This window comes from Corythoichthys intestinalis, chromosome 19, assembly GCF_030265065.1.
Source record: "Corythoichthys intestinalis isolate RoL2023-P3 chromosome 19, ASM3026506v1, whole genome shotgun sequence".
Classification (NCBI taxonomy): Eukaryota; Metazoa; Chordata; class Actinopteri; order Syngnathiformes; family Syngnathidae; genus Corythoichthys; species Corythoichthys intestinalis.
In genome coordinates this window covers 39846733-39866462 of record NC_080413.1, presented here as the reverse complement: position 1 = coordinate 39866462, position 19730 = coordinate 39846733, and the positions used below count along the sequence as shown (strand labels likewise).

The 19730-nt window shown below is 39.8% G+C and overlaps 1 protein-coding gene across 2 annotated transcripts in view; it reads left to right on the top strand.

The window, feature by feature from the left end:
• Positions 1 to 9017: 9017 nt before the first annotated feature.
• dse (dermatan sulfate epimerase) overlaps positions 9018 to 19730 on the top strand; it is a 40594-nt gene continuing 29881 nt past the window's right edge. For both annotated transcript variants that reach the window (XM_057822107.1, XM_057822106.1), the window contains exon 1: positions 9018 to 9147. The gene's annotated coding sequence lies outside the window, so the exon portion shown is untranslated. The remainder of the gene's footprint in view (positions 9148 to 19730) is intronic.

The window sequence follows — 19730 nt, the reverse complement described above, 5'->3', positions numbered from 1 at the left end:
TTTACCAGTGCTTCAAGTAAATTTTAATCAGATTCCTTGAAATGAGCTTATTTTTAGCCATTTCTCTTAAGACTGTTTTTTTAAGCAATTAATTTGAATATTCTAAAACGTGTTTTTGGAAAATGTTCTTAATTCGAGAATATTGTTCAAAACATTTGAAAGCAAATTTTTCTTGATTTAGTTGAATTATGACCAATTATTAGTTGGATGGCTTTATTAAGAATAGTTATATTTACTAAAAATAATTGGGATAATCTGTGGCATTAATCTGTTACAAAATGGAGAAAATTATTTGACTAGATTTATCTATGATCTTTATTTAGAGTCACACAGGGTGTCCATAGCACACAAGCCAACAGAGAAATGACATAAAACACAGGAACATAAACGAGAAAAGAAAACACTAAAAAGGCACAAACTATCTGCGCACAACAAACAAGCTTTTACGCCAATGGCGCCACATGTATACCTGTCAAGTTGCATGGTTTCTGCATAATTTGTACAAGTGTGCACTGATTTATAAATGTGTAAAAAGTACGTTGCAAATCTGTACATTTTTTGTGCATTCCGTTTTTTTTTCTCCGTTCGGATTTTGTCACCGTTTCTGCAACAAGACAATGCACCGAAAAGTTGTGCGTTATTATGTTGGTTGAATGACGTGACAAAGTCCGAGACACGGAGAGAAGAGCGGGAGTGGAAAGGGAAGAATGTTGTGACGCTGTTGCAAACGCGATGCTAGGCTAGGTGGCGCCAATATTTCCTGACTGTGCCTGACGGCCTACAATTTACGTCCACTTGACGCTACACTAGATATCACATGCATATAGAGCTAGATGCGAAATGACAGACTCGGCGGCGTTAGTGAGCAACTGCCATCTTAAAGCAGTAGACTTCTCAGAAAGGCTCTGTTGTAGTGAACCTTCCTAGCGAACCTAAGTAACATTTTATCTAAAATACTAAATTGGCAAAATCTTGACTTAAATCTATCTTTAGATGATGAAACAGTTGTTAAACTTTCACATGTCGAAAGTAGAAGGGAACTAAAGCAAAAACGGGAGCAATTTTAACAACTTGAACAGTTACTTTTTTTTTAATGGAAAAAAAAAAACATGAAAGGTAACACCAGTTACTTTGCCAAGTAACTAATTACTCTTACATTCAGGTAACTGAGTTACTAACTCAATTACTTTTTGCGAGAAGTAATTTGTAATTAATTACTCTTTAAAATTAAGATTAACAACAGTATGCAGAATGAAAAGTAACGAAAGCGGAGATTTTATTCTGCCAATTTATTGCCGAACACAATTTGCCTGCAACTATTGCTGATCACTTCTCAGAATTAGCAAAGGAAATGTTCCCTGACTCAGATTGCAGATTACAGTTAATTTTATCAAATGACCTTTTTGATTTATAATTGGACACACTAATGAACTACCTTCAAGTCAAACTGAATTGCGAGCTGAAGTGCAGCCATCAAAAGACATGATAGAAATTTCCAAAAGTGCTACATACAATTATAACAAAAGTCACTGTTAAATTACAGTAATCATGATGTAGCTGAAGATATTGATTGTTTTTTGATTGCACCAGGCTCCAGTGGGGTAAATAAGTATTTAGTCAGCCACCAATTGTGCAAGTTCTCATACTTGAAAAGATTAGAGAGGCCTGTAATTGTCAACATGGGTAAACCTCAACCATGAGAGACAGAATGAGGGAAAAAAAAAACAGAAAATCACATTCTTTGATTTTTAAAGAATTTATTTCCAAATTAGAGTGGAAAATAGGATTTTGGTCACCTACAAACAAGCAAGATTTCAGGCTGTCAAAGAGGTCCAACTTCTTCTAACAAGGCTCCACTCATTACCAGTGTTGGGCACGTTACTTTAAAAAAGTAATTAGTTACATTACTCACTACTTCTTCCAAAAGGTAACTGAGTTAGTAACTGAATTACTCTACAGAAAAAGTAACTAGTTACCAGGGAAAGTAACTATTTCCGTTACTTTAAAAAGAACTTGTTGTATGTCAAAGAATTTGAAATTTTCTGAGCAGTATTTGAGTCAGTGGAATAGAGAAGAACAGACAGGTAGTTAATGTAACTTAATAGGTGCTTCAGCAGATTTGAATTGCTTACCACAGATGTCGACAAAAGCTTTGCCCCGGGACATAAATTACACATTACATGCAGGTTCTTTCCTTTAATTTCGACAAACTTGAAAGAGTGTCTATATCTCCACCTCTTAAAGGACAATTTTTCTTCTGAATGCTCTGCCATCCCGACCCTGTGCATCTGTTTTGCGTGTGTGTGTTTGCCGCACGCGCTGTTCCGGTTTGCTTGTGAAATCGCCGGCTCTGATTGGCTTAGCACGACACATGACTCTAACCCTCAGCCAATCACAATCATTTCCATCGCATCTTTCGAGGGGCTGCATTCAGGTAGGCTGGTTTCCCGACAATTCACGTCACCTTCAAAGCGTCTGCCGTCCTCAAGATGGAAAAAGAATTATTGCTGGCTGACAGTGGGAGATGGGAACGAGGCTAGCATCAGGTGTAGCAAACACAGAAACGTTACCAAACTTTGGAAAGCATTGTCTAATTGAATGAGCAGGGACAAACAGCTTGGAGTCAGAAGTACGTGCGCTATTGTCGAACCTGTCAAGTCTTGGATGACAAATCAACAGAGCAGAGAGTCGACTCGACACGGCAGGTAGTTTCTTCAATTTATTCAGAGTAAGTAACGCACCGCTTTTGACCGTCAGTAACGGTAACGGCGGAAAAAGTAATTAGATTACCCCGTTACTGAAAAAAATAACACCGTTACGTAACAGCGTTATTTATAACGGCGTTACTCCCAACACTGCTCATTACCTGTATTAATGGCACTTTTTAAAAAAAAAACTCATTATCGGTATAAAAGACACCTGTCCACAACTCAGTCAGTCACACTCCACTATGGCCAAGACCAAAGAGCTGTCGAAGGACACCAGAGACAAAATTGTAGACCTGCACCAGGCTGGGAAGACTGAATCTGCAATAGGTAAAACGCTTGGTGTAAAGAAATCAACTGTGGGCGCAATTATTAGAAAATGGAAGACATACAAGACCACTGATAATCTCCCTCGATCTGGGGCTCCATGCAAGATCTCACCCCGTGGCGTCAAAATGAGAACAACAACGATGAGCAAAAATCCCAGAACCACACAGGGGGAACCAGTGAATGACCTACAGACAGCTGGGACCACAGTAACAAAGGCTACTATCACTAACACAATGCACCGCCAGGGACTCAAATCCTGCACTGCCAGACGTGTCCCCCTGCTGAAGCCAGTACACGTCCAGGCCCGTCTGCGGTTTGCTAGAGAGCATTTGGATGATCCAGAAGAGGACTAGGAGAATGCGTTATTGTCAGATGAAACCAAAATAGAACTTTTTGGTAGAAACACAGGTTCTCGTGTTTGGAGGAGAAAGAATACTGAATTGCATTCGAAGAACACCAGACGCACTGTGAATCATGGGGGTGGAAACATCATGCTTTGGGGCTGTTTTTCTGCAAAGGGACCAGGACGACTGATCTGTGTAAATGAAAGAATGAATGGGGCCATCTATCGAGAGATTTTAAGTGAAAATCTCCTTCCATCAGCAAGGGCATTGAAGATGAGACGTGGCTGGGTCTTTCAGCATGACAATGATCCCAAACACATAGCCAGGGCAACAAAGGAGTGGCTTCGTAAGAAGCATTTCAAGGTCCTGGAGTGGCCTAGCCAGTCTCTAGATCTCAACCCCATAGAAAGTCTGTGGAGGGAGTTGAAAGCCCATGTTGCCCAACAACAGCCCCAAAACATCACTGCTCTAGAGATCTGCATGGAGGAATGGGCCAAAATACCAGCAACAGTGTGTGAAAAACTGGCGAAGAGTTACAGAAAACGTTTGGCCTCCGTTATTGCCAACAAAGGGTACATAACAAAGTATTGAGATGGACTTTTGGGATTGACCAAATAATTATTTTCTACCATGATTTGTAAATAAATTCTTTAAATATCAAACAATGTGACTTTCAGGTTTTTTTTTTCCACATTCTGTCTCTCATGGTTGAGGTTTACCCATGTTGACAAGTGCAGGCCTCTCTAATATTTTCAAGTGGGAGAACTTGCACAATTAGTGGTTGACTAAATACTTATTTGCCCCACTATATATATATATATATATATATATATATATATATATATATATATATATATATATATATATATATATATATATATATATATATATATATATATATAACACAAAAGATAATGGGAAAAAAATAAAAATATAATTTTACACAAAACTCCACAAATGGGCCAGACAAAAGTATTGGCCCCCTTTGAAAAATAATGTGATGCTTCTCCAATTTGTGTAATTAACAGCACCTGTTACTTACCTGTGGCACATAACAGGTGGTGGCAATAACTAAATCACACTTGCAGCCAGTTAAAATGGATCAAAGTTGACTTAACCTCTGTCTTGTGTCCTTGTGTGTAAACATTTAACATGGAGAAAAGAAAGAAGACCAAAGAACTGTTTGAGAACTTGAGAAGCAAAATTGTGAGGAGGCATGGGCAATCTCAAGGCTACAAGTCCATCTCCAAAGACCTGAATGTTCCTGTGTCTACCGTGCGCAGTGTCATCAATAAGTGTGAAGCCCATGGCACTATGGCTAACCTCCCTAGTTGTGTACAGAAAATAAAAATTGATGAGAGATTTCAACAAAAGATTGTGCAGATGGTGGATAAAGAACCTCGACTAACATCCAAACAAGTTCAAGAAGGTCCTGCAGTCCGAGGGTATAACAGTGTCAACCCGTACTATCTGTCGGCGTCTGAATGAAAAGGGACCCTATGGTAGGTTACCCAGGAAGACCCCACTTCTGACCAAGAGACATAAAAAAGCCAGGCTGGAGTTTGCCAAAACTTACCTGAGAAAGCCAAAAACGTTTTGGAAGAATGTTCTCTGGTCAGATGAGACAAAAGTAGAGCTTTTTGGGAAAAGGCATCAGCATAGAATTTACAGGTAAAAAAAAACAAACAAACAAAACGAGGCCTTCGAAGAAAAGAACATGGTCCCCACAGTCAAACATGGTGGAGGTTCCCTGATGTTTTGGGGTTGCTTTACTGCCTCTGGGACTGGACTGCTTAACCGTGTGCCTCGTATTATGAAGTCTGATGACTACCAACAAATTTGGCAGCACAATGTGGGGCCCAGTGTGAGAGAGCTGGGTCTCCCTCAGAGGTCATAGGTCTTCCAGCAGGACAATGACCCAAAACACACTTCAAAAAGCACTAGAAAATGGTTTGAGACAAAGCACTGGAGACTTCCAAAGTGGCCAGAAATGAGTCCAGACTTGAGTCCCCTAGAACACATGTGGAGAGATCTGAAAATGGCATTTTAGGGAAGGAACCCTTCAATTCTCAGTGACCTAGAGCAGTTGGCCAAAGAAGAATGGTCTAAAATTCCAGCAGAGCATTGTAAGAAACTCAGTGATGGATACCGGGAGCAGTTGATCGCAGTTATTTTGTCCAAAGGTTGTGCTACCAAGTATTAGGCTGAGGCAGGGGCGGACTGGGACTAAAAAGCAGCCCTGGACTTTGACTCAGCCCAGCCCACAAGAATTGCTATACGAAGGGAAACACAGACCCCCTAGGGGGGTCCGGGGGCATGCCCTCGCGGGGATAATTTTTTTTAATTTTTTTTTTTTACATTTTATTGTAAAATGCATCAATTTCGTGCACTTTGAGAGAAAATGAAGAAAATGTGTCTAGACTGTGACTGTCTGACTTGGGGCGCTCAAAGTACTGCAAGGCTGAACTGGAGTTGGATTCATTTTCTGTACTAGCTCTATGATCAACCTGAATAAACAAATGAAAGAATTTATTTTTCAAAGCAAGTTTTATGTATCCAGTTGATTATAATATATCTCTGTCTATAAAATGACTTCATTGTTTATGCCATAATTCAGTGGTCTCCAAACTATTACACATAGGGCCGCAGCGGGCGAAGGATTTCATTCCAACAAAACAAGACAACACCTATCCACCAATCTGGTGTCTTACAAGTGTAATCTTTTGATTGCAGTCAGGTGCTGTTTGTTTTAGCAGAAACTTCTTTGGTTAAACTGTCGTTACTCGATCGGTTGAAACAAAAACCAGGCCCCACAGCGGCCCTTGAGGACCGGTTTAGAGACCCCTGCCATAATTAATCTTGCCATACAAATAATAAATTTCAATGAAAATACAATAAACATTTCAATACAAATCCTGTATACATAACCTTCATTGGAAAGTATTAACCAGAAAACAAAACGATATATAAATGATTAATTATATAACATCAATTTAACTACCTAAACTTTAAAGTAAAACCATTCATTTTATTAATATTTTGTTATATTTCTTCTGAATTAATATTGCTACTGCGTGTGCATACGTTGTTTTACAGCTAAAATATTTTTCTTGGGAGAGTGATAGTAGGACTAGCATACTGTAACTTGACACAATTGCAAACGGGTACATGGGCTAGCTGGCACTAATCCTTTAATTGTCATTTATTTAATTTTAAATGTAGCTACCTGGTGGATAACAACTGCCAGTATACCGAGCGAGTAACCCTCTTCATCCCTACTTACTTTCCCTGCGTTTGTCTGGGGAACTTCCATATCATTACCCACCTCCTTCTTCTTTTCTCTCTCCCTGCACCGGTTGCACATCAGCGTCAGAGCGGCTGCCGCTCCCACACTCACCATCGCCGGGGGCTGGGCTGTTGACTTGTTACCCGACGTGGCCGTTGCAGCTTGCGAAAATATTTGTCAACTTGTGACATTTTAATGCTTCGCTCTCCAGTTTCTTTAAGTTTTTCTCCCTAACCTTCTCAGCGCCACCCTTCTCTTTTCTTTTTTTGCCACCACCATCCATTTTGACGCTCGTCGCTATTTTGCTTCCACAAGGAACCAATGAAGGCTACTCTGTCTGTGCTTTCTTCGTTCTTCTATCAGATTGGCAGTGCCAGGCACATTGCTGCCCCCTTTCGGATTGGATGCAAACTGTAGTTAATCAGAGGATGGGGGGATAAAAACAGTGATGTATAATGAATGGCGGCCGCCGGCCGTCCAGGGCACCGGCCGTTCTGTGATCCTCCAGAACCCACAGATTACCAGTCCGCCCCTGGGCTGAGGGTGCCAATACTTTTGACCGGCACATTTTGGGAGTTTTGTGTAAAATGATCATTTCATTTTTCCCCCCATTGTCTTTTGTGTTTTTTGTTTATTGCAAACAAAATAAATGAAGATATTACTACCAAAGCATTTGCAATTGCAATTATTTTCTGTGAGAAATTCAGCAGTATCTGACAGAATGGCATACCGCAAGCAACACGTCACTTCCGCTCATTAATATTCATGACATTAGTTACTGTTGCTAAGTAGGGACAAGCCACCGTTTGTCCCTAATAGAAAATGAATGGAAATCGTGTACGAAGGAGATGTTTACAGAGCTAAACCTACCAATTCTCTCCGAAAATGATGTGCCTGGTGCCAAATTCACTGGCTAAGATGTGGAAGAACATAAAAATGTTCAGTTAAAGAGATGGCTTGAGTGTCGAAGGCTGAAAAACACGCGACTGACAATGACATTCTCCTGTTTCAACAAGCTATCTTTTACCATAAGCCCTGTGTTTCTTATACATCCTCTGGTTGTCCTATGTCTCTTACTGTTCTTGGGGGTTATTTAGTTAGCTTTGTGTAGCGATCGCAAATGCTACTCAGTGACAGCCAACCAACACTTTTATTTTTTTCATTGATAACACATCTTAATTCTATAATTTATTTACACTTCCCCCTTACTAAAGTTGTTTTTGTATATATATATAACAGAAACGGTAACAGTGGCAGTCAGATACCATTTTAATTCTTTTCAGGTCATTCATTGTCAGACAGAAGCAGTACGGCACAACATTGCGCTAAAAAAATAAGTTAAAAACATAAAAATGGCTTACTTCTTTGTCCTCTGAAAGACCATGCCAACCCAACATAATGTTTACTGCATATGAAATGTGAATGGATTCACCGAGCTGGTGTTAAAGTCAGCGCAAGTTGATTCGGTCTTCACATTTTTTCCTCCTTTTGGTTTCCGGAAACGTATGAAGAGAACATCCTTCATGTGTTGTAATGTCTAGAGTCGTTTCTACAAGTTCCAAAAAAGCAACGCGTGATCGGCATGTTCGTTTTTGAAAGATTACCGGAGAAAAGTAGCACAAATTACGTTGTGTCTATGCGAGGGCGGGTCTATAATGTCCCACTTCGGCTTTATTTCCGCTTAACGATGCGACGTCACGGTCTAAAAATGGCCTGCGTGCGGTACGCCATTGCAGGGGTGCCAATACTTTTGGCCAGCAGTGTATATAAATTATTAGTCTTTGTTAGCTGTTTGTGAAGTTTTGTGCTTGTACGCTACGTTCGCTTACATCTGTGTAACTACTGGGGGTTAAGCCCCCCTGTTCTTAAAACCTAGTGACGCCCCTGCTGGGATAGGCTCCAGCACCCCGTGACCTCCGTGAGGATAAGCGACACGGAAAATGAATGAATGAATTTCTTTGCGTTCTTGGAGGCCCCCTGATGGCCGAAGTGACGACTTAACTGAGAAGTGGGTCGATTTGCAAATGTCAAAGCAGGATATGCGTCAATGCCAAGACGCACATTTTTGAAGAGGGTAGTTAAGTTTATGAGGCAATAACAACTAATAAGCTAAATGTGAGATGTTGATCATATCCAAACATAAACTAGGGACGAGCATATATTAAAAATGTCAAAAAAGATATCTGCTCTGGATCGTGAACTAAAACCGCCACCACGTCAGACATTTTGAACCATTCGGAGCGGCTGTATCCGTGGGGTCGGGGAGCGCTGTGGAACAGAAGGTCTCCTTTAAAATCCCCCTCCCCCGCCCCTTTTTTTCCCCCCCAAACGCACATACACACTTACTAGTATGTTCCCTCCTCGCCCCTACATTCCTTTGCACTCTTCTTACTCAGTCCATGAAATCTCTTTTCCATCTTGACATCGCTGCAGTTACTGGATTCAATCATTTTAAAAGGCGCGTCAACTCTTCATCGGACAGGTAAAGTGAACGACTTCCTTTAGAGCTTTTCATTTGTAGTCGATAGGAACAAGGCTACTTTTGTATGGCCATTTTGTATTATTGAAAATTATTATCTGGTGGAGTTGAATCCAGTTATGCGCTTAGGACTTGCAAATAAATCCATGTCACGCATTATGAAAAGTCATGCCCTTTTACAATTAAGCTCTAACCATTGTGACAGTATCCCCAAGACAAGGTTGTGGCATGTTTCAAACTTAAAATTAAAGAGAAGTAGCTTTCCAATACTGCCCACAAAGACGTTCGTACTTTCCCACCAATATGTAAGCTAATTATTTTTAATAATTGCGATGCACTATTTCATCTCAAATAATTGGGACAGTATTCTATTAGGTGTCAGTGTGCTTAGTTTTTATTTGAACATTACATTTTCTTACCGCCTAATGGCAAGATAGAGCAACAAAATAAAGTTGTGTAAAGCTGAATCATTGTTGCAATTTTAATTTAAAGCAGTTGTATACAAAAGGGATTTGTGATTTATGAATTGTTTGGAAATAATTTTGTCCAAATAACTCAGAAGGTAATTATATTTCGACGTGTTTTATTCATGACACTTCCTTGTCTGAATGAGGTTGAAAACATTATTGCTAAAATTAGTCATGGATGAAAAAGCCATGATTACATTTAGATTGCCATAAATCAGAGGCGTCACTACAGTGGCATGAAAAAGTATCTGAAACTTTTGGAATTTCTCACATTTCTGCATGAAATCACAATCAAATGTGATCTGGTCTCTCTCAAAATCACACAGATGTAAAAACAGTGTCTGCTTTAACTAAATCACCTAAAAATTTATAGGTTTTCGTATTTTAATGACTAAAGCATGCAAACAATGACAGAAGGGGGAAAAATAAGTAAGTGAACCCTCTACCTAAGGAGACCTAACGAGCTATTGAAACCAATTTTTTCCAAACATTTTAAGTCAGGTGTGTGGCCAATCACTGATGTGTGGTTTAAAGCTGCCTTGCCCACTATAAAACACACACCTGGTAAAAATTGTCTGATGAAGCATTGTCTGATGTGCATCATGGCTCGGTCAACAGATCTTTCTGAAGACCTGCGATCAAGGATTGTTGATTTGTATAAAGCTGGGAAAGGATACAAAACCATTTTTTAATGTCTGGATGTTCATCAATCGACAGTAAGAGTAGTTGTCTTCAAATGGAGAGGATTTGGCACTGTTGCTTTTCTCCCAAGGAATGGCCGTCCACCAAAGATGACGCCAACAGTTCAGCGCAGAATACTCATAGAGGTTAAAAAGAACCCTGGAGTGTCTGCTAAAGACTTATGGAAATCACTGGCACAGTCCAATATCTCTGTGCAGAAATCAACTATATGTAAAACTATGGCCTAGAATGGTGTTCATTGGAGGACTCCACGGAGGAAGCCACTGCTGGCTATAAAAAACGTTGCTTGTTGTTATTGTTCACAAAAAGGCACTTGGACACTCCACAGACGTTTTGGCAAAATATTTTTGGGACTGATTAAACCAAACTTGAATTGTTTGGGAGTCATGTCATGTTAACGTCATGTGTGGAGGAAATTTGGAACAGCTCACTAACATCAACACCTCATCCCCACCGTGAAACATGTTGGAGGGAGCATCATGATTTGGAGCTGTTTTGCTACCCCAGGGCCTGGCCAACTTTAAATCATTAATGGAAAAATGAATTCAAAAGTTTACCAGGATGTTTTGCAGGAAAACCTGAGGCTGTCTGTCAGACAGTTGAAGCTAAAAAGAGGATGGATGCTGCAACAAGACAGTGATCCAAAACACAGAAGTAAATTGACTTCAGAATGGTTTCAGAAGAACAAAATACACATTTTGGAGTGGCCAAGTCAAAGTCCAGACTTGAACCCCATTGAGATGCTGTGGCATGACCTAAAGACACTGATTCATGCCAGATACCCCAGGAATCTGACTGAACTACAGCTGTTTTGTAGAGAAGAATGGGCCAAGATTAGTCCTGATTGATGTGCCAGACTGATCTGGAGCTACAGGAAGCGTCTGGTTGAAGTTATTGCTGCCAAGGGGGGGGGCACATAATATTAAATGTGATGGTTCACTTACTTATTTTTCCCTTTGCTGTCATTGTTTGCATACTATCCTCATTAAAATATGAAAAGCTATAACTGTTTGGGTGGTTTTAGTTAAAGCAGACACTGTTTTTTCATCTGTGTGATTTTGACAAAGATCAGATCACATTTGATGGTGATTTTATGCAGAAATGTGATAAATTCCAAAAGGTTCAGATACTTTTTCATATCACTGTAGTCCTAATATTGTACAATACTGGGGCACTGGCGAGCGAGCAGATTTTTTTTCCTAGCAATTATATACTATTAAAAAAAATCTGATTTTGCACATTGAACTGTATATAATCAAACCAAATTACAAGTTTCTGTTAAAAAATGTTTGATTGTTTTTTTGTTGTTGTTTTTCAGCCTTCTGTATTTAAAATCTAAACTGGGACATCACTTGTTGATAGTCAATTCACCTCTGCTCATGCTCATCTACTTCCATCTCTCTTTCACTTTCACCTACACTCTGTTGCTCTACTTTGTCTGGACAGAAAGGGAGATATATCATTGTAACTGTTATGCAATTAATCGGTGTTTCTCAAGTGGTACGTTGTGACCTAAAAGTTGTTTATGTTGCTGAGGTGGGTTACCTAGCTTACCTCTCTCATTTCTCCTTGATGATTTATCTTTGCTGCGAGCAAATAACTTTCTAATTTGCAAGAGTAATGCTGTTTAAATAGAAGTGAAAAAAAAAAGACATCTTGTTACAGGTTACAGCGACTGCAGTAACAAAATACTTTTTGTTGAGCACACATACAAAGTTGTCAAAGAAAGGCAATTAATTCATACAGACTGATCCTATTCATTTGCTCGTATTAATAAATAGCAGTAAATAGCATCAGTATTGATACAGTTCAAATACCACATATAATATTTACACAATATTAGACAAAGCTCTTGAGTGAGAGCCTCTCACTCTAATCACGTTTAATTGTTCTTGTATTCATAGCCAGTTAGCTAAAAGACAGCAGCTAATCTGCTACTTTAATGACCAGTGACCAGAGTAGTTTACTGCAGTTAACTGCCTGATACGTAAAGAGTAAAGTTGAACCATTTAAATTCACAATTCATGGGAATAGGCGACCAAACAAACATCAACAGAGAGGTAAAAACGAACCACAAGGATCGGCAGTTTATCTGACACTAACCTGTGAAGCAGGCGGGAGGAGGTGATGATGAAGCAATGTATTTCTGATGTATTTATGCATTCACGTGTGAGTTATCGAAAAAATTATTCTCTATGACATGTTGTCTATAAAAAGCACCAAACAATCACTCAACTTGTATCTTTGGAACATTAAAATAGGTTACTCGTTTTTGTACCGACTATGTTTTTATCCCACATTATGACTTTACAACAAATCTGAATGATTTTCCAACTTGGGATCGCCCGACACACATGAATGCAGCATATCTCCCGAAAGTGCTTCACAGAAATATCAACTCACAGCCAAGGTTACGTGCATAAATTACCATATTAGGCAGCCATGTGCAGATTATCTATACGGAGTGAAAAGATTAATATGACCATATTAAATAGGCACATTCTGTAGATTGTGCTACATAGATTTAAAACTCCAAAGTATATATGTATATATTTTTTCTTTAACTGGTGAAATTTATACTGGGGCACGTGCCGTAGTGAAATATGTTTGGCGACGCCCATGGCACAAGTCACTATTTGAATTGCTTGTGTTTGTTCAATACCTTCTTTAGGCATTTTAAAGTGCCTGTGACAGCATTAAAAAATCTTAAATAGCCTTATTATGTGACAATTTGGCAAAGCGCAGATGAAAAGAAATTGTTCTTTTATTCTGCCGTTTAGTCCCGCCTGTCATTATAGCGTTCTAGCGTCCCCAGCTGGATGATGACGTCGGCTGGGTAACGATTTTAGCTGATCTAGAATTTAGCCCAGTGAGGGGAAAGATTCAGAATGAGGAAAATGCGACAGTAGCACAATGTCATCATTGTTTTGATCTGTCTACTTCAATATTTACACAGGATATTCTTTTTGTCTAAGTATTTTTCCCCAATTGCTAAATAAATGGTATGGTCATGACAAATAACAGTTTTGTGCTAAATGGAATATGAAATCCTAAAAATGCATTTATTCAGTACGACATGGCAAAATTACTGCATAGTGGTCAAAACTGTCGACTTTTTGCACCTCCAGAACGGTATTTTATGCCACCGGAGTTAGTCAGGCTTTTGTCATTTCCCCGCCCCGGCTTCAGAAACGGAGGAAAGAGCGTAAACAAAGCAGGAGGCGTGAAAGGCAGCCGACATGCAAACCGAGCGGCGGGCATGCAGTGCTTGTCGCCGGGGAGAGAAGGGGAAACGCCGAAAATGATAAATCACACAAAAGTATCCCAACTCATGTCACACACGACGGCGGGGGTGATTCTCTTCACTGATCGGCCGGCCCACCGCGGCGGGCAGGCATTGCTCGTCGCTGGGGAGAGAAGGGGAAACGCCGAAAATCTAAACAAAAACAGGACTAGCATTATCGCCCACAAAATGCAAGCCACCTCCTTATTAAAACATTTGCGATGATCCCAGTATATGACAAAATATAAAACATGAAGCTTACTCACTTAGTCATCCGTCCAATGGTCTCTCTATTGTCAGACTTGTTTTGCCCATCGCGGTGAACAAGAATCTTTTGAAAATCCAAAAAGCCTCACACCACTCTCCCTGGTGCAGCAACAAAAGCCTGCAGGACATTGGGCTGGCGTGATGTGAAAAATAAACTAATTAATCTGCAAAATCAGCTGAATCCACAGTCCATCTGCATCCTATAAAGCAGACACGTCCAAAGTCCGGCCCGGGGGCCAAATGCGGCCCATGGTCAAATTTCATCCGGCCCCCAGCCTCTGTCATAAAATTAATAACATCTGGCCTGCACACAGACTTAATTAAAGAGCATATGACACGAGAAAAAAAGTCTTAAATTGCATTATTATGTGAATTAGAATCATATTTTGAGACGATTCGACTATATACAACAATTTAGAAAAGCACAGATGACGAGAAATTAGTCTTTTAATCTGCCTGTTAGCCACGCCTACCATTATAGGGCTTTAGCGTCCCCAACAGGTGGATGACGTCAGCGGTAGACTGGGCTCATCGGTTTTACTATTCAGCCCATTGAGGGGGAATTATTCAGAACGAGGAAAATGCGACGAAGAGAGCCGCAAAATGTCATTGTTTCAGTCTCTCTACTCCAATATTTTTACAGGATATTCTTCTTATCCAAGTAATTTTCCCCAATAGCTATATAAATGGCTTGAGAAGGACCAGTCAGCCCGCCGAGGGGGAACTATTCACAACGAGGAAAACGCGACGAAGAGAGCGGCAAAATGTCATTGTTTCTGTCTCTTTACTTCAATATTTTTACAGGATATTCTTTTTATCCAAGTATTTTCCCCAATAACTATATCAATGGCTTGAGAAGGACCAGTCAGCCTGTCGAGGGGGAACTATTCACAACGAGGAAAACGCGACGAAGAGAGCCGCAAAATGTCATTGTTTCTGTCTCTTTACTTCAATATTTTTACAGGATATTCTTTTTATCCAAGTATTTTCCCCAATAGCTATATCAATGGCTTGAGAAGGAGCAGTCAGCCCATCGAGGGGGAACTATTCACAATGAGGAAAATGCGACGAAGAGAGCGGCAAAATGTCATTGTTTCTGTCTCTTCAATATTTTTACAGGATATTCTTTTTATCCAAGTATTTTCCCCAATTGCTAAATAAATGGCATGTTCATGACAAATAACAGTCTTGTGCTGAATGGAATATGAAATAATAAAAATGCATTTATTCAGGACGACATGGCAAAATTACTCCATAATGGTCAAAAATGTCGACTTCACCTTTACTGTCGCACCTCCCGAACGATATTTTATGACACCTAAATCGGACATATGTCATTTCCCTTCCCCGGCTTCGGAGAATGTAAACAAACCAGAAGCCGTGACAGCTAGCCGACATGCTAACCCGAACCGAGTAATGTTTCAAAGTCTTCGAAGTGGAAAATCACACATAACTATCCTGGATTATTTGACATGACGACCCGGTTGTCGATTGTATTAGTGGATCGGCAAACTGCCCGGCGGAGAGCAATTTACAGTTCGTTCCCCGGAGGAGGATGGCTGGATTTGTTGTGCAGCTAACGTGCTGCTGCTAATGAGCATGAGGAGAGCTTTTTACATGCCTATCAATGATCAAACGTAAGTAGTCCTTCATTTAAAGGAAGTTTGTAGTGTTTACTTTGTAATCGCTGTATTCGTATTTGACATAATACAAAACAAGATGTTTACTCACTTCCTCGTCAGTCCAATGGTCCCACAGTAAATATCCACGGTGAATGGGAACCTTTTGAAACTCCAAAAAGGCGCATACGCCTCTCCCTCATACAGAATGATTTTTCTGCAGCCGTTTGGCTGGCGTGATGCGAAAAATAAACGTATTAATCCGCAAAATCAGCTGAATCCTTCGTCCTCATACACAAAAGTACACTGTAGCGTGAAGAGGACGTCTTCTACCGTACACGTCACAGCGCCCTCCTCCTCAATGCAAGACCGAAGCCGGAAGTCACTCATTTTCATGGCGCGGGATTCAAAAAACTAAATAAAAATAGCGATCGCTTCCACACACATCCAAGCGGCCCATATCATTCAGGGGCATAAAATACCGCGTGTATTATGAAATAAACATGCTTTTTCGTGTCACAGGCACTTTAATAAATTGGTCAGCAGTACTGCTACCAGCATATGAAGTAGCTTACACACTAAATGCTGCTCCTCATTTACCCACTAAAAGGCAACAGCACTCTAAGCAACATTACCCCGTGTGACCCTTTACTCCCAATTTTCTAAAATGGCGACAATCAACAAATTGACTGCGACGGCCAGCGCTTCAAGGATAGGTTGAAATTGGACTATTTCTTCACTAAAATAGACAAAAACTGTGTCTGCCTCATTTGCAAAGAGACAGTCGCTGTTTTTAAAGAGTTCAGTGTGAGGCGATATTACCAATCAAGACACGCTGACATGTACGACAAGATTACAGGGAAGATATTGAAATTGAAGCAACTTGAAGCTAGTTTAATTTCACAGCAGCAGTATTTCGCAAGAGCCCGAGAGACGAAAGAGAACACCACAAATGCTAGTTGCGAGATTGTTGAAATTATTTAAAAAAAAAAATAATAATAAAGCAAATGTAACACACAGAATGGCTTGCTAAAATTTGCTTAAGTATATTGTTCTACGTCAGCCAAGGTCGCCTCCCCCTCCCCCCCCCCATTTTTACCGCACCAAATCTGGCCCCCTTTGCAAAAAGTTTGGACACCCCTGCTATAAAGCAATACCTGTGTTGTAAGATGCTGACCCGGGTGACGTCTCATTCCAATCTTCCTCAACCCGAGACTGGAGCCGAAGTCGCTCATTTTCATGGCGCGGGATTTAAAAATTTGAATAAATAAAAGGATCGCTGCCACACACATCCAAGCGGTCCATTTCATTCAGGAACATAAAATACCGCGTGAAATATGAAATAAACATGCTTTTTGCTGACATAGGCACTTTAACTCTCATGTCTGAAGTGAAATAACCAGTTAAGAGCTGAAACAACGATTGTTGATTGTATATTGCTTCTTTCAGGCCGAAATAAGAAAATATTGTGTACTGTACTCACTTTTCAGCTCAGTTTTGTTTCAGCAACATTATATTCCTCGCACTATGGACAATAGAGCTCAGAATAGGTACAATAAAAGCAGTTTATTTTAAATTTGCTTGTGCAGTATAGAAAATATTCCATGAACTGGCAGCACCACTATTAAGGGAATTTATAAAGCTGAAATCTAGAGATGGACAGTTGATTCTGTCAGTCAGTTGGTAATATCTTCAATACTGTACCACTCAACATCACAGAATGTCTCACTTACAAGTTACAACACCTTCAAGACTCTTCTTTTCCTTTCGGCTTTTCCCTTCAGGGGTTGCCACAGCAAATCACTTGTCTCCATCTAACCCTGTCCTCTGCATCCTCTGCTCTCACACCAACTACCTTGTGTACTAAATAGAAGGAAACATCAAACTTGTGCATTTGTGTTTTTATGGCTCTAACATTCTACAGTTCACAGTTTGTGTTCAAAAATAGACAACACACCTTTTTTTTTGTTACTGAAGTCAGGTAGCAGTTGCTAGCTGGCAACCTTTTTATCAATATAGCAATATATCAATATATTTTTATCAATACTAGCATTTTTTAAATGTTGGATTACAAAGTTAACTGTAAACTATTACCAGTGAACATACACACTCACATAAGATACATTTTCATATTAGTTAAAGTAAAATAAAAATCGTACCAAAACTGAAAAAAGAGTCTCTTGAAACAGTGCAAAAATAAATACTGACTCATTGTTTATACTAACTTCAGCCTATGGCTAAAGCAAAATAAACATTTTCTGATTTGAATTTATAAAATAAATACACTTCAAAAAGTGTTGATAATACGGCATTTCATAGTTCCCACTCTGTACATTTGTCATAACTTTCCTAGTAGTTTAGGCGACTGAACAAACATCAAACATCTAGTAGTGTGCAATGATAACTTCTTTGTTTTGGTTTGTCTTCTTTTCCCCGTAATGTCGGTTTTTGGTTTAGGTGCAATAGCTCTACCGCCCTACGATTAAAAAATACAGTTACTCTCTTAATACATACATGCATACGACATACATAAACACACACGCATAAAAAGACACATCACACCGTAATACACAACATAATAGTAGTATACAACATAAACAGTAGTATGAAAAAGTATCTGAACCTTTTGGAATTTCTCACATTTCTGCTTAAAATGACCATCAGTTGTGATCTGATCTTGTTAAAATCACACAGATGTAAATACAGTGTCTGCTTTAACTAAAACTATCCAAACATTTATAGGTCTTCGTATTTTAATGAGGATAGCATGAAAACGATGACAGAAGGGGGGGAAATAAGTTAGTGAACATTCTGCCTAAGGAGACTTACAATTTTTACCAAACATGTTAAGTCAGGTGTGTGCCCAATCACTGATGTGCGCTTTAAAGCTGCCCTGCCCACGATAAAACACACACCTGGTAAAAAAATCTCTTGATGAGAAGCATTGTCTGACGTGCATCATGACTCGGTCAAAAGAGCTGTCTGAAGACCTGCGATCAAGAATTGTTGATTTGTATAAAGCTGGGAAAGGATACAAAACCATTTTTTAAAGTCTGGATGTTCATCAATCGACAGTCAGAGAAGTTGCCTACAAATGGAGACTATTTGGCACTGTTGCTTCTCTCCCAAGGAGTGGCCGTCCACCAAAGATGACGCCAAGAGTTCAGCACAGAATACTCAGAGAGGTTAAAAAGAACCCTAGAGTGTCTGCTAAAGACTTACAGAAATCACTGGCACAGTCCAATATCTCTGTGCACACATCAACTATATGTAAAACTATGGCCAAGAATGGTGTTCATTGGAGGACTCCACGGAGGAAGCCACTGCAGTCTAAAAAAAAAAACATTGTTGCTCGTTTATGTTCGCAAAAAGGCACTCCACAGAAGTTTTGGCAACATATTTTGTGGACTGATGAAAACAAAGTTGAATTGTTTGGGAGTAACACACAACCTCATGTGTGGAGGAAAAATGGAACAGCTCATCAACATCAACACCTCATCCCCACCGTGAAGGGAGCATCACGATTTGGAGCTGTTTTGCTTCCTCAGGGCCTGGACAACTTATTAATGGAAGAATGAATTCAAAAGTTTTGCAGGAAAACCTGAAGTAGTCTGTCAGACAGTTGAAGCTAAAAAGAGGATGGACGCTGCAACAAGACAATGATCCAAAACACAGAAGTAAATCAACTTCAGAATGGTTTCAGAAGAACAAAATACACGTTCTGGAGTGGCCAAGTCAAAGTCCAGACTTGAACCCCATGGAGATGCTGTGGCATGACCCAAAGACTGCGATTCATGCCAGACATCCCAGGAATCTGACTGAACTACAGCAGTTTTGTAGAGAAGAATAGGCCAAGATTAGTGATGATCGATGTGCCAGACTGATCTGCAGCTACAGGAAGCGTCTGGTTAAAGTTATTGATGCCAAAGGAGGGTGGAGAGGGCACAAAATATTAAATGTGATGGTTCGCTTACTTATTTCCCCCCCTTCTGTTATTGTTTGCATACTCTCCTCATTAAAATATAAAAACCCATCAATGTTTGGTGGTTTTAGTTAAAGCAGAGTTTTTTCGTCTGTGTGATTTTGACAAAGTTTAGATCACATCTGATGGTGATTTTATGCAGAAATGTGAGAAATTCCAAAAGGTACAGATACTTTTTCATACCACTGTAAGTATACAGCATAAAGACTACAGGGTTTTCATTTTAAGTTATTAAGACTTTACGACTAGCCCAGTGCTTCTCAATT